The following is a 17126-nucleotide window of genomic DNA, read 5'->3' as shown; positions in this document are numbered from 1 at the left end:
GTCTTTGTCATCTTTAACATGACTCCACACAAACAGTGGCCGGCTCGCTCAAGACGGACTGTCAGACACACTCCAGAAATAGACTCTCTGGTTGAGCATTAAAATTTACAAGGTAAAGCCATATATTTTTAATCACTCTTCGAAAACGGATAAAAATAAAAGTGAGTCTTGTAAAGACGAGAGGTATATAATGCTAAATAGAGAGATGTGTTTAAATATGGAGGGAGTTAAAAGTTGGTGTGTGTTTAACAGTATAAATGTGTGTTTTGTGGGATAATATTATAAAAAGGGATGGATGTTGTTGACCCACAGCGTTTATCCTGCTGCACCGCAGTTGTAAAGCAGTCTTGTGCCATATTCACATTAATCCTGTCACGGGGAGAAAAGCAGTGAATTCTTGTGGTATATGTATTAAAAACAAACCTATAGTTAAGAAGATCCCAATTAAACCTGTTAACATCATTAGAATTTATGGCACAGTTCAAAAGGAAATCGCTTCCCAAGCAATTTAAGGCTTGTCGGGATTTGCCTTCAGGCTCCCAAATTCTAACCTCTAAATTGCTTCACTCTCAAATATTCGGCAGAAAAGAATCCAAGATCTCATTAGAGAAACGCAAGTGGTTATGGGGAACTGCTGAGCAGCCCAGTTTGGGGCTTTTCAGCTACAACTGTTTTAACATTTTAATCAATTTCTTTATGTTGCTCCCCTTTCATGTGTTGATCGTGTAATATAATTTCTCACTCGAGCAGTTTCTTAAAGTTAACGTTCCTGAGAAGTGGGAATGAGCTTTCTGTCCTTACCGTACTGTGAACTGCACTGTAAGGTTGAGAAGTGCCATTTAAATACACACACTGCTAGACACACAGAAGCAATTAAGAAGCAGTAAACACTCAACCAACATACACAATCATTTTTTTTTTTTTTTAGAAAGTATTTCCTCTGTAAAGCTCAAATTACATCTCAAACAATAAAAATAGATGAAATATAAACAAGATGTAAAGCCTCATTTGGTACTTTACCAAAGTCAAATATTAACAGATTTGAATATGTTGCTAGAGGTAACAATGTTTACACACGGCTGGCGCCCGTGGTGATGTAAACCTTGACCACAAAGGGGCTCAGCCACCCAGTGAAGGCCCTGGGGTTATGACACAAAATACTTCTGCTATTATTACCCCGTGCAGTCACTCAGTAAGCTAAAAAAGACATCTAAGCCCACTTTCGACAACAAGCTTGGACAAACTGAGCTCCAGAATAGATTCCAGTGTTTCCACGTAGTGAAAGAACTTCAAGAACAACGGCGAGCAGCTGTCAGATTATATACTGACCATTAGCGCGTGCTCGTTTTGTCTCACAGTCCCAAAGGAAGGGCATATAGGGATAGCAGAGAGCTCCAGGTACTATGTTACATAATAGCATATTTCCTTCCAAACCTCTTTCCATTCCTCTGCAGTTGGTAGCCGGAGACAGTAAGACGGACCTGAACTGCATGTAGGCTGCTACTCCAGCTTTCCTGTCAAATGTTTTTCTACCAGTTGTCCCTTTTTTCTGCAGACACACACAAAAATCAAGCAGCACAGGTCTCCACACGTCAAAGGTCGTGGAAGTTACTTTGTTGTTCTTGTCGATGCAGAATTTATTGGCGTCTAAGCACTCTTCTGACAAAAACAAAGTGTACCTCCCTTTGGTTTCCCTTTATGGCTGATGATAGATGGTTATTATTTTCATTGTATCATCACAGTCTCTGTACTGTAACCATGGCGTACCTCCAAAAACAGATCCCCAGATCAAAAACAAATGAACTTGTGAGCAAACTTAAACAGAGGCAGGAACACAAGGCAGTTTTTGTACTCCACTGGACTGTGCATCACATGAAGGACATATAATTGACACACCGGGGGATAAAAGTCAAGCCTCTCCCACCAGAGCTCCGGGTGCATGAGTCACTCATGTCGACTGTCATAAAAGATTTTCAGGCCAATAGCAGCTCTCTACTTGTAGTGTGATGTTCTTTTGGTGTCAAGGACGATTTCAAGGCCTGCAACTCTCTTTGCTTTAATGACGACGTTGTCTGACTTCATGCGTGTCAACAATCATGCCTTTTAACTTGAACAGGGACGCCACGCTGGGGTTTAATTAGCTGACATGATGTCATTCGTGTTTGTGTTGCTCATCCAAGATCTATTCTCAGGGAAGAGGACTCTCCTCCTACAACGTGTCTTCAGCAAAAGAGAAATTTCAGCACTTCTTTTAAACATTTTTTTAATTTACCTGTTAGCTTAGCCCTACAGTCATGCCAGCACTGCATCCAGGGTGCCTGTGTTGTTTCTTTCCCAGCCGTCATGTCCTTAGCTGCTGTTCTTTTGCCTTTTAGTATCTTTCTTGCACAACTCTTTCAGAACAAAGTGGCAACATGAAGTCAAAGAGAAATTAGTTGTTTCTGCGCTAAGGGTGTTGAACTGAGGCAGGCACCCTGCCTCGCTGCTGACTCAGGTGGGCGTTGGTAATTAGAGAGCAGGTCCTGTTAGTCTTGGTCTCCAGGGAAACAGCTGCCATCCATCCCTGGTTCCCATGGAGCGGCTTGAAGCTGAGGTGTGCGCCGACTTCTAACCACCACTCTGTTCTGGACGGATGCCCTTCACTGAGCACATCAAGACATCTTTCTCTCCTGCTACCTGAGATATCACTTCAGGATCACTGATTACCGTCCCACATTCTGACAGTATGAGAGTGAGACGGAAAGGATGTGTCATTCATTTTCAAATGACACAATGACATATGCATTTCTTTTCTCTAGTCCAAGGATTCAGGTCACATAAAAACGGTCCGTAAAAAGGCTTCTCTTCTTTATTCCCTGATCTTATTAGTGTCACTGATATAAAGATTGATGTTCAAATAGAGGACATTTTCAGAAAAATGAGAGGACAGACGGAGAAAATTAGATGTGTTCCCATCTTATCATTAGATTTCCAGACCATGAATCAGGGAAATGAATGAGGTACATGGAGAATAAGCTCTTCTTCATGACAGGCTTGCCGGCCCCAAGGCTGCAACTGAACCGGGAAGGAGAAACAGATCAGCAGCAAAGGACCAGGCTCCCTCTGTTTTCCCATGATCCAGATCAGCTTGTTTTGGCTGACCCAGTTCAGTTGGAGCCCAACACCAAAATAAACATAATTGTATAGTTTATTAAATAGAAGTTAAGAAACAAATACAATTTTTAAGAATGACTAAATTATTGTTTTCCTTCTACTACCAAGATGAGCCAGAGGAGGCTGATGAGCTTGAGTGATCACACGGCGTCATCTGTTCATTTAAAGTAAAGTCATGTGTTTGACTAAAAACATGCAGAGCTAGAAGGGCACTGTAAGAGCACAGACCTCCACCGAAGCCAATAGTAGACTCCTTTATGAAACTGGTATGTAAATCTGCCAGGATAACCATTATTTATGTCTGGAAATACTGTAAGTCTGGATATATTTACAATTGTTTGGATGTTACTGTTGTACCATTCCTCCCATGAAACCACTGTCCTTGAGAACTCCATAACAAATGTCTTCTGTATAAAGTCTGAGCAACTACATGTGTCGGCTACCCCACAGGATTATTTGAACCGTAGTCGTAGTTGAGCCAATCAGTGTCCTATGAGGAACTAATGGCAGCTAACAGCCTGGTTCAGGTGTGATGACCAGTGAGAGAAGAAAACAACAATGTTGGCTACTGAAGAGGTTAGCATAGCTGCTACAGCATCAGTTACATCAGAACTGGAGAGTTTGTTTGACTGAAGGAAGACCAAAGAACGGCACTGAAGGCTTTTCTCAGTTGAAAAGTTGTTCTCTCAACCGGCCTCAGTGAGAGTTTGATTTATCAACTGGCTCTGCTGGTATTAGCACTGTCCTACTGTTGATCTGATTGGTTGAAGTTAGCCCAACAGATGGTTCATCCAATAACCTGCCAAGTATTTTCTGTTTCTGTTTCTGTGTAACAAATGATCTGGCGCATCAGCTGGACCATCTGCTAGGTTTTAAGATGTATGGCATTTATTCCACCCAGGCCAAATAAATGAAATACTGATATATCCAACACGACAAAAAGGCAAGTTTTCCTTGACTTGAAGTTTGAAATGTGACAACACCAGTGGGCATATCGTATTCTACAGGTTAGAGAGAGGACGGAGAAATAGTCTTCAATGTTTTCTTATCAATAATAGTCGATCCATGCTTGTCCTGTGTTTCAGGAATCCTAAACAGAACCAGTGGTGGAAAAGGGGTATAAGAGAATCCCTGTAGACATGTTTTAATACATTATCTTAAAAAAATTCTGCCTGAAATATTAATTGCTACCTTGCTAGAAATTGTTAAGATTACAAGGGCTTCTTCTCCATCCAGTCTATGACTATGCAAGTTCAATACTGGACCGGGATTGGCTTCCAAACTAACAAAATCATGATCGTACATGTACACGTCATAAATTCAGAGAAATTTTCCCTTCGCTCAGCAGATGAATGTCAAAAAACAGTCCTCAAGATCTGCTCATGCATTATTCGGCGCAGTGAAGCTCAAACACCAAAGCGTTTTACTGAGCAAAACACATTTTTGAGTTGATGCAGACTTTAATCTAAGGCCTTAGATGAGGGCTCTGCTAGTAAGTGACATCAAATATAACTGATAATTCCTGTGCTGCCAGAATCTAGCAAACTTGGAATGTGTTGGATTGGACACTACCCGCTATCTGGAGGCTCACTCCACAGACGGACTGCATACCAGACATCAAAGACAACTGTCGTGGAAGGGCATGAGCCAAAGGGAACTCTGTAAGCTGATCTCATGGCCAGGACACTTTGAGATGTTACAATGTACAGTATGCAGCCAATATGTTCAAACAGGTAAACAACTAGGGACCAGCAACAGGTAGGGATTACAGCTCTGAAATCCTTCATCAATGAGATGAAAGACAAAGCTGTGGGTGCCATAAACACCCTGTTACGTAACCATCGCGTTTGACTTGAAGGGGGGGGAAACATCGGGGTCAATTTCACAGACACTCGGTTCACCTTTAGCACTTTTACACCGCTGAGTGCTTCCGCCCATCTGTGCCCCTTTTCCCGTCCTGCACGTCCCTCCGCTGCCATTGAGTCAAGCACCATCCAAGCCCTTTGTCTTAACCCCTGTCTCTTTCGAACATGAGTCCGTAAGCCTCCATTTATCTTACTCATTATTTTCTTTCCCTCTCCTTACAGCTAATCTCGCCTCCTTCCCATTCCCTGGCCCTCGTCCTCCCTCTCCCTCGCCCTCTTGTCATGACATTGGCCTGTGACACGTGTGGGAAACTTCTGCGGGGCCCCAGCTTCGAACAGGACACTGATATACTGAGAGTGCTGCGTGACGGGGCTATTTCGGGAACTTGTAAATATGAGAACTTCCTTTCCTAAAGTGTAAGTATATCTCAGAAGGATTATTATCAACAAGAAGTAATACAGAGGGAAAAAATGCAGCGCCTCAAGCAGCTACTCTTTCTCTTTGTGTTTCAATCAAGGGTATACGATAAGACCGAGACCACAGCCTTGTTTTTTACCAACTCTTTCAGAAACATGCATCTATGTGATCAAGACAAAAGTGAATGTTGCTCTCACTTTCAAGCAGCCTTCTTCAGCAATTGTTTTTCTCTCTCTTTAATAGCATTTTCAGGTGCTTCCACACATTAGGCCAAGTTTTATGGGGAGCATCCGGCTCACAGTTCTAGGGACGCCCAAACCCTCTGCCCTGTTTGGAAGTGGGGAGACAAGACGTGGAGCAAAACAGGGAAGAAATGTCACTGAACTGGAACTCCAGAGGAGGAAACTGAGATTACAATAAGGGAGATTTGAGGTCCGCCGCCAGCCTTTAAGCCCCAAACAGATCAGGTTAGATCGGATGAGTGACTCTGAGCTGCTATTCTCCACAGTTAATGGAAAATGGAGAGTGATTTCTTGCACTGCCATACCAAATAAAAGACTTGGTTTATAGCCCAGAATACAAAAAAGTTGGAGCAATGTGTCAAACATAAATAAGCAGAATGTGATCATTTGCAAATCGTTTTCTCAAAAGTTGAATCACATTGAATCGTGGTTGGACATTAGGCTAATGTTACTTATGTTGGGAGACACGTCGGAAGGAGGCAGCGAGTGATAAAAATACACTCAGTCATGTTTGTGATGTTTGCCACATTTAATTAGTGATATGTGAAAATAATATTTTTGTTTATTACAAATGCACTGCAGAAGGATTCATGTCTTGTTTTTGTTATGTTTATGTACTGAGGTGGGTCACACAGATACCGGTTTAAAAAGATGCAGCTTTTTATATAATATTATATTTCATACTATAGACTGTTGTTGTCTGATTTTTGTAGGACTTTCAAAATATAAAGAGAGTTTATCGTGAATCGTAAGGCCAGTGAAGATTCACAGCTCTAATGAGGGAATTCGTAGTCAGATAATTCATTTGCACCAATTTTCATAATTGACTAATCAGTCAAAGGCTAAACATTCGCTGATTCCAGCTTCTCAAGTAAGAATGTTCTCCTTTTCTCTGTTTTATATCATTGTAACCTCATTTAAAGGGGTCACCATATCAATATATTAATATATTTAATACTATTATTGTCTTAAATTGGGTGTGACCCAGTGTGTGACTCTGACCAGGGGAACTTACTGGTTGTAGCGTAAAATTTCTGGCACAATAATTTCCTTCAGGATTAATAAAGTTCTATCTCATCTCATCTCATTTTATCTCATCTAATCTTAATAATAATCCCCACATCACTAAGAATGAAACTGCTTTATAGTGAAAATGATCCTCGGCCACAATAGGAAGAAGCCGCCCTGACCTGGTCATAAAATTTACATCATCATTAAAAATGTATGGCAACTGCTTCAACGCTTACAGACAGACAGAGTCTCCATCAGTAAAGATAATTAACAGACGATATATCAGTCCAGTAATTATTACTGATAGAAATAATGATGGGTCTCATTTTCTTTCTCTTTTGTCTCTCTCTCCCTCTCTTTAACAGACATCTGAATAACACACTCTCTCTCTCTCTCTCTCACACACACACACACACACACACACACATGCACACAGTGAAGCAGTCTTGAATAATTAAGACGGTGCTGAATGTTTAACTGCCTCCCCTTGTGCCACCCAAGAGCTTCATCACATGTGAGAGAGATTGCCAAGGTCGTACACACACACATGAAACAGACTGACTTTACTTTACATGCAACTTTAGCAAAGATGTAATCTGAAAACAGCAGATGAAGCAGTCATGATGATGGATCATGTCTGACCTGAAACCCTATACTCTGCTCTCTCTCTCTCTCTCTCTCTCATCCTCCTTGGAAACACTCATTCTGTCTGATGGTATCAGGTCGTCTGCCGACATCATGGCTGAGAAAGTGAGTGCCAAACAACACGAATACAGAGCTCTGAGTCTTCAAAGACTGACCCTGCTGTCTCTTAGCAGACATTACACAACCACACCTGTTGCTTGAGGGAACAAGACATCAGCGCCCAACAGAGTAAACACGTCTTAATCACATTACTGCTTCACAGAATGTGAATTTACATCTGGACAATGGATTCTTAAATGGAAACAGTATTTACTGCTTTATGCAAGTGATCTAATTGAGGGGGAACAATGATGAGATGTATCTTAGCTTGGCTACAATGATCCGGTGAACTCATCCTTTGACTTGCCAAAGTCAGATCATGAGGTCCTGAGCTCTAGCATGGCCCTCCCCCACTTGTGACAGCAATGTAATAAAGTGGCGCCAGCTAGTGGTGCATATTGGTATGTACGAACAGAATGACTTCATTCATACATTTAAAACAGAGCGAGTGAGAGAAAAAAAAATCACTAGAGCTATCAGTACAGATTATGTTAAACTCTTAAATATGTGTTGCTGAAGTGCCCTCGAGCAATAGACCCACTGTGTTACATTGAATATGTTGTTTTGTTGCATGTTGTTGCTGTTATCATACACTGAGAACATGGCATTCAAGAAATAGAAGCGCCGCCTTTTAACCTCCACTCCACTCCTTCTATTGATTTCTAAGTTTGTAATGCCAGAAAAGGAATAGCATAACCTATTTATGAACACAGACAACAATCTGGATGAGCAGATGCATATAAATGGAGCAAAAAGGAAGAAACAGATGGTCCAAAGGTATGAAAACAAATGGAAATTGTTTGCTTTCTTGTCCTCTGGATTACATTGGTATAGTGACTTCCTTTTCTATTCTCACAACCATTTTTGTCTTTTTCCCATCACCCCGCAGGGGTCTGGGAAAGCTATGACATCACCGGTGGCCTCTGTGACCCTCTCCCAGTCGCACAGGGCTTAATACAGCAATGAATGAGCGACAGGCATTTCCTGTCTGCCTAAAACAACAAATAACGAAGTTTAATTAATATCAGATGTGGTGTGACAGCTCAAATACTAGTTCTGGGTCAGAAATTTGAGCAATAAAGTTGGTCTCAACAACTGTACCTGTGGTGGTAGTAATGAGATACCATAAATGAAAAAAAAGGATAATTGTCCTGCCTTTTGCAAAGGGAGGAAGCTGACCACTAGACGTACAATAAAGATTAAAGGTTAAATCTGCATCAACTGCCAGCCTATTAGCCTGTTCATTTTCTCCTAAGTTTAAAGAAAAATGTTAGGAATGTCATTTATTATATGTGAGGTTAAGTGAGGTTAGAACAGGCTTGCCCAAACTTTTTCCCATAGAGGGCAAAAACTGAAACTAAATGGTGGGCCATGCGGCAAAAAAACAAACCTGTTATATTGTATTGTCTTATTAAGGTGCATAATGGCGGGCCTACTAGAATCCCAAATTTCCTTAATTGTCCGACTTCCTGGGCAAAGTAAGTTAAAGTCTTACTCTGCTTGCTGTGATCAGATCATGACAACTATTTATACTCAGGAATCCTACATATTTAAAGAGCATTTTTTACCTCTAAAACATTTAAAAAACATATACATTTGTTTGTCTTTAACAGATTTTTAAATTTTGGATGTTAGAAACATCTGGCGGGCCAAATTTGGCCTCAGAGCCCCACGGTTACTAGAGTAACCATAGAGAAATATTAATGTTACATGCATCTCACTTAAAGCTACAAAATAAGTTTTACTGTGATGTTTCAAGTATCCCTCTGATAGCTACTGTAGCTAGTCTAGTAGATGAGAGCAGGTAGAGTTGTAACATGCGACGGTTGTAACACCTTGAGTTCCTCCAATCAGAAGCAAGCCACAGTGATTTCACTCACTCTGCATTTAGTTTGATGTCTTGCTGACAAAGAAGCCACATTTGAAACTTTGAGAGTAAGTTAGTCTTGTCTACATAAACTAGATTAGCTAGCAAATCTCATTTATGTAGGCCTTTACATATTTCATAAAACCAGGTAAATATATTGTTACAGTAGGTGACACAATAAAGTTTATAATATAGCAAAATGTTTACTTCAGTGTAAACGTTTATTTAATTATTGGTAAAATTGCAAAAACTATTTCTGTTATGTTTCTGATCATATTTAACAGGCTTAAGTAACATGATAGACAGTCACACAAAGAAAACAGTGAAATAAGAGTGTGTCTTACCCTCTGTGCTGCTCTTAAGTTTCTTGTCTTTGTTGGATAGAGGCAGATTGCACAAACCAACAGGGAAACACAGGTTTGACTGGTTATTCCCCATGTTGTTCCCCTTACAAAACTTCTCTATTTGAATAATAAGAAATGAACCTACTTGATAATGTTCAGGCTACTAAAACAAGGTTTACTCTTGTGGTGTAGTCTCTTCTTGATGGTGGTCTGTCGTAGTGTGTGTGAGTTTTCTGAAATTCAGTTATTTTAGTAACAAGAGAAATCCCGCCAGAAATCTGAAGACGTGTAAACATGAGCACATGTCTTTTGTTATCTGTTTATTCTGACCAATAAAATCCAACCTGAGAGGAGCAGGGCGTTGGCACGTGGGGAAGTCGGTGTGTGTGTGTGTGTGTGTGTGTGTGTGTGTGCGTGTGTGTGTGTGTGTGTGTGTGTGTGTGTGTGTGTGTGTGTGTGTGTGTGTGTGTGTTTGTGTGTGTGTGTGTGTGTGCGTGTGGACCGTTAAGTATACACATGCCACTGCAGGAGCAGACTGGTGGCTGTTGTTTCAGCCCACACCGCAGCAGCTTCTATAAAAGGTTAAGTGGGCGTGCATGGTAATCTTCCTGTCCTTGAGAGGTGAGCGCCAACCGGCAGCACTGATGTTTGGTGTCATATTACTTTGATTTACTCAGGATACACTCAGCTCAGCCCATGGTCTTGTACTAACAGACAGGGCTGTAGCCAGGATTTTAGAAATACTGAGGTCATGCCCCCCACTTCCATCCATCCATCTATATATCTATACATCTCTGCACTTCTCTGCATTTAGACAGGACCAATAATCACTTAGGAAATAATATCAGTGCCAGTAAATAGATGAAAACTGGACTCAAAATGTCACCAGAAGAAGGAGATAAGTAACAAATATGGCCAATTTTAACTTAAATGTATTAAACTTATTTAAACGTATCACTTTGCTCAAAGTAACTTACTAACATGGGTAACACTTTATAATAACTGTCACTAATGAATGGTAAATGTATAGTTTATTAGATTGTGTTAAGTAATTTCACTGTTAAGAGACAATGAAATGGTTCATAAAACATTTATTAAGCAGTTGTAAAGGTTCAAAACTAACTGCCATCCAAATAATGTTTATAAATGAACTATACAGTATTTATTAACCATTTAAAGTAAGTAAGTATCAGTAAGTATCATCAACATCAATTGCGACTTTTCAATGAACACTTGCTAATAGTTTATAAAGTATTTCATGGCTTGTAAACACTGATATACTATTAACTAAAGTTTCATTTACTATAAATGTGCCATTTTTTTAGTATACATATAATTGTTGACCTCAGTGTCCTACGGCCCCTGCTAACAGATATAACATGTTACAAAGAGCATATTTGCCTGATTTTTCGAAGGAGTAATAATTTTTTTTTTTTAGATCTAAGCTTGAAAGCAAACTGGAGAAGGGCTTGGCTTTTACCTTACAGATACTGTATTTCAAACAATGCTAAGGAAGTACATGAAATATACCGTGTTAACGGTCTTGTTGCTAAGTTTACAGATGTTGGTAAGTCGTGTCCCTTTTGTAAACAAAGTATAGAAACAATCTCTCACCTTTTTTTGGACTGTGAAATACCCCAAACATTCTGGAGAGCCCTAGAATCTCATTTTTTTGAGCCTACTACTTTTGTCTGCTCTCTTAACCTTAAAGATATTGTTTGTCACTATTATAATCCAGATGATAGCACTCTTGAATATGTGACCAACTTCATCACACTATATGCAAAACATTTTATTCACAAACAGAAATTCTCCAGATCGCTTCCCAAATTTTCACTTTTTCTTTGAGAACTACACTACCTCTGTCCAGTGGTGTCAAAATGTATCTATATATGTACCCATCTGTCTGTCTACTTACTTAATTTTTCTCTATTTAATTTTCATTTGATGTTTTGTCCATATATTTATTTGTATTGCCCTTGTTTGATGTCCTTATTACGGAAGCCCTAAAGGGCCATGCATTCATACATTTTATTTCCTCCGTTTTCCCGTGATAACGAGTTAATTTCATATGTGTTGCGAGATCTGGAGTTATTATCTCGAAATAACAACTGCCGTTTTCCCAAGATAACGGGATAATTTTCTCGAGATCTCGAGATAATGAAACTTTGTTTTCCCGAGATAACGATATAATTAATTCAAGATCTCGTCATTAACTACATAGCTGGTCAGCTATGTAGTTAATGACGACATTAGGCTCACTTAGATTGCGCCGCCGATATAGCTGAAGCCTTGCTAACTGTCTTTTTAGATTATGCACACTAATGTGTATATTATCTGTAATAGCAAGGCATAATGCTATTTCAGCCTGTGTCAGGCCTTGATTGAAAAGATATGTGACGTGGTGATCGATATGCTCCTGCTCCCCTGACATTGCTACACTGAATGATGTTTCCTGCAATGATTTAATATACTACACTATCGTTTTGTTTTCTCAAGATCTCGAGAAAATTATCCTGTTATCTTGGGAAAACGGCAGTTGTTATTTCGAGATAATAACTCCAGATCTCTTGAAAACAAATGAAATTAACTCGTTATCACGGGAAAACAGAGGAAATAAAATGTATGAATGCATGGCCCTTTAGGGCTTCCGTACCTTATGTAGCTTCATTTTTGCATATACTTGTTTCGTATGTGCTACTGTACTGTTCTTTGTAAACTGTTCTCTTTTCAATAAAAAGGTTGTTTTTTTTAAATACAGCTCAGCCCAAATGAAGTAAAATAAAAAAGATTTTAAATATGTTCAAAATTTAAGCTTAAGCTTATTTGAACCCCATTATGTTTCTTTTATTAACTAACCACAATATTACTGATGGAATGTAACTACATTTACTCACGCACTGTACAATTCTGAGGTACTTGTACTATACTTGAGAGGCCTATTTCTATTTTCTGCTACTATATACTTCCACTATACTACATTTTGGAGGCAAATATTGTACTTCTTTACTCCACTACATTTATTTGATTACTTTAGTTACTAGATACTTGGCAGATTACATGCGTCAGAGCCAAACTAGTGCATTATCATATTAATTGATTTTACATTTACAAGTACATTTATTACCAGAAAAATACTTTTTTTTTACAACGTTGCATGATAGACTGTAATTAACAGGTGCCTTTATACAGAAGACATGTTAATGTGTCAGTATGAAAGCACTGTTAAGTATTAAAATGCTTAACAAGTACATAGTATTATCAACAGCATGTGCGTAAGGTATCCAGATTAAACGTATGCTTCCCATTTTGAAGAATAGACACATCAGTAGTTGCCTAAACAATATATATATATATAATTTATTTATTGTGGTGTCTGGTGGTTTAATCAATGGCAATGCATATTTCTTGAGGAATGATTTCATGTTTTGCATTTAAAAGTAACAGGTAACTATAGGACTATATCATTATAAGAGTATATAAATTCCCCAGGAATGTAATGTAGTGGAAGTGAAAGTAAATCTAGATGTTCAAGTGGGGTAAAGTACAATCCTCAGTTAAATTTCCCCTCCTGTTGCATGCTGACTCACTGACACTGTCACAGTTTACTGAGTTATGGTAAATGTTATTAGTAACACTGCCGTTATGTGTCTGCTGTGACAAAGGCGTGAATTGTGAATTTCCCCTTATATAAAGATGTGAACCGATGAAGAAAAGCTTTAAGTGAAAATGAAAAAGAGCAAGAAAAGAGTTACTAATTAACTTATTACTTATTAACTCTTTTCCAGTGTCCCTGTAATCCATGATCCACAACAGCAGAGCCCTCCAACTAATATACCAACAAGCTAGCAGCCATCAGTGTTAATAATAACACATGTGCTTTTTCTGCTCTAACATGTCAAAATGTCAGAGAAAATCGTCTTTTTTCCTCTTTACACTACAATTTAATCTACATAGAATATAACATAATCGGCATTTGAAGCTGGGTTTTTGTCTATTTATTTCCTCCAAACTCAATACATCAGTGTTTCAGTTAAAAAAGTTGATCATTTACTTTCCATATGTCAATGAAAATGGGTTTCTCAAGCTGCCACATTTCCCTAACATCTGAGGTGCAGCCTCTTCATCTGCAGTGTTACTCATTAACAATACCGGTCAACAGTCAACTGTTTGACCAATAGCAGTCTGTCGACTTGTCCAGCTGAGCTCAGCAGTTTTCATCTGTTGCACCCTGGGTATTTGTTGGACTTTAGTTTGAATTTGAATAGCTGATGTATTATTAACTATTAGCTAGTGGTGGAATATAACTAAGTTCATTTACTCAAGTACCATACTTAAAATCCAAGGTGCTTGTATGTTAGCATTTCCATTTTATTCAGCTTTATTCCACCATATCTCAGAGAGAAACATTGTACTTTTTTTATTTTACTATATTTGTCTTGTCTTTAGTTTCTTCTTATATTTCTTATGTTTCATACTCTTTCTGTACAATGAAACCCATGTGTCATTCAAAATTTGGTGATTTTGAGTGTGAATGTTTCTGAAAACTAAAGCTAAAAAAATGTATATAAATCTGGTTTTGAATGTAGGCTTTTTACCTGTACTGTAGTCGAGTATTTTCACACTAACTGTGACATCAGTACTTTAACGTAAGTAAAGGATCTGAGTACTTCTTTCACCGCTGCTATTAGCAGAGGTAGGACGAGGTCAGGTTAATCTGACATCCTCTTGTCCCACTCATGTCTGTGTTTGTCTGTGGGCTGTTGACTTTTCTGCACCCACGCTGATCATTTCACAACCTCTTCCATGTCAACAGAGACTTTGACAATTGGACGACCCCAACTTTATGATCACGTTGGGTGATAAAAATCAATACGAAGCATTGATTGTGTCCTTCAAACTGCACTGCTGTGTTGCTGCCTGAATGAATTGTTTTTTAAATGCTAAAATAAAACTGTTTTATCTGGAGGCTCTACACTCTATTTGTTCCCATTGGAGGTTATATATTTCTTAAAGGTAATGCACAATATGTTCCATAAGATGGCGCTGATACCCAATGAAGTCGGAGGAAGACTTAGTATCAGGGATCCTCTGTAGAGGCTCATCCATATGTGTGATGAGCTCTGCTGAACACAATAATAGTTAACATTTGATCCATTCATCTGAGAGCACTGTCAGGGAATCACTGATACTTCTCTGCACAGCTAAATCATAGAATTACTCGGCTCAGTACTCGGAGTTACATTTCATAAATCATAGATCATTTTCAAAGATCTTCTTTTCTTGTTTTTCGTACAGTTCACTACAGAAAAACCTTCAGCAGCTGTTCAATATGATCATAAAATGAGCAGGCTAACTAGTCAGATGACTGAAGTAAAAATACAAGATGTAGTGCGATTACAAAACATGCACTTTAGAGGATGATTTATACTTCAAAATTTCAAAAAGAAAAACGAGAGGCATCAGTCCACAGGAACATGTGACATACAGATGTGTTGATTTAAAGGAAATATGCAGTGCTGACAATACACACATGTCACACACATTGGGACATCTGTCACATGTGGCTGAACCTGGAGTTTGGTCATCGCTGCTACAACAGGAAGATCATCATCAAGATGGACACATTTCCTCTTAGTAAATGAATCATGCAGGCCCTCTTCTCTTCTTTAGTCAGAAATGTTCTTCTTTTGCTTCACCTGACTCAAATTTTGAAACTTTCTGTCCAACGATCTGCATCAAACATTAAATAAATCTAATAAATAATAAACTTCTGGCAGCTTTTTACATCAGAAGAAACAGCCGCGGTGACATCATCTGACTGGTGATCATTTGTCAGTCATGTGGGATCTGCTGCAGCTTGTAAGGAAGCCTTTGTATCCATGTGGACTGAAAAAGAGTCAGGGCTTGGGGTCAGGATGTCCCATGCTTGCTTTTGCCCATGGCCCTCAGATCTCTGTACTTCTTGTATAACTGCATTACTTAAGCACCTAAAAGGAGAAGACTCCTGTTTTCAACTTGTTTGTCATCATCACTGTCGACAATCTCTACCTGCATCAGAAACATGCAGTTTACGCCTTTGACCAGAGCAGGTTGGAGCAGCTTATAGGTCACAGTTCACTGATAAAACTCTGACAAAGTGACCTTGCTTAATGAGTGCCAGTTCTCTAAATAAAAATCATATTTATGTTCGATGTATGATGGGTGAGCCTCATTTCCAGTGACATAATTGTCAAAACAAAACCAAAAAAGGAAGAAAAACAAACAGCAACGAGGAGACACACTGACAAAGAAGAGGCTGTCCCATGATTGGCCCTTAAACATTGCAATTAATAATAATGATAATTCAAAAAGATAAAATAAAATAAAATAAACACAATTTTGTCCCAGGAGTCGGGTGCACATAAATCAAAAGCAGACTATCCAAGCTCAGACCTAACTCATGAAACATAAAGCAAGAGAGCGAGTCTGATAAAGCCCATCTGACAGATGAAGTCATTCCGACAGATAACCAAAGAACGCTGATGTACAGCCAACATATGACTCTATTTTAATAGTTTTTTGCTGCACATCTGCCCCTGGCCTCTTGTGATTTATGTCTGCTCATATGTATGTTCTTTAGGGTGTGACATCATCTACCCAGAGTGCAGTCAGCGTAGAAGACAGGATGCCAGACATTCCTCGAATACTCCACAGAGGATCTCACTCCAGCTTGTGAACACAACCCTGTACCTCCAGTGAGTGGAAAAATACAGGCTCTGTTCAGACGCAGCATGGTGGATGAGGCTCTGGGGGGATTGATGGGTGTCTTACTCCTGGCTTTCATTCAAATATCTGATGACTTTTCATGTTAGGAGCAATTAAAAGTCTTAACTTCTGCACAACTTGGTTTTTTGATTTAAATTTGAGGTTAGATTTTTTGAGAATTAGTATCCCTGAGGCATAACCTGTAAAAACTCTTAAATCTTACCAAGTAGATTTGTCTAATTTCTAGTCACAATGTCTCATTGCACTTCAAGATATAATATGTAAGATTTCTGCGCTGAAATGTCTGAAAAACGACGAGACCTTTGTTACATATTCAGTTGAGAGTTGTGTGCTTACATTATCTCAAATGTTTCGGACAATGTTCAAACTCAGAGATAACCACGAGTCCACTCACGGTGACAGTTGGTCACCTAAAACTTCAGAGAATCAGAGAGTGAGGAAGACAGAACTAAAACATTACCTCGTCTGTGAACATTTGTGCCTGAGTCACGTCAGATAGATTTTCATCAGCAGTGATGGTTGTTTAATAGTGTATTCACCACCAGCAAAGGATCATTTATTTGTGTTCACCTTACCCAAACAGCCAGATTACTTTACTATACGTTAGCCGTAAGCAACCGAGTAACTGCATGGTGAGGGCATGTGTGTCTGAATTCAGGTCAATCACTGAACTAAGCACTCACTTGAGACTCCATGTGTCCATGTATTGTCCCT

Source organism: Pagrus major, chromosome 18 (genome assembly GCF_040436345.1).
Source record: "Pagrus major chromosome 18, Pma_NU_1.0".
In the NCBI taxonomy this organism is placed as follows: domain Eukaryota; kingdom Metazoa; phylum Chordata; class Actinopteri; order Spariformes; family Sparidae; genus Pagrus; species Pagrus major.
The sequence above is the reverse complement of the archived record's forward strand: the minus strand, read 5'-3'. Positions refer to the sequence as shown.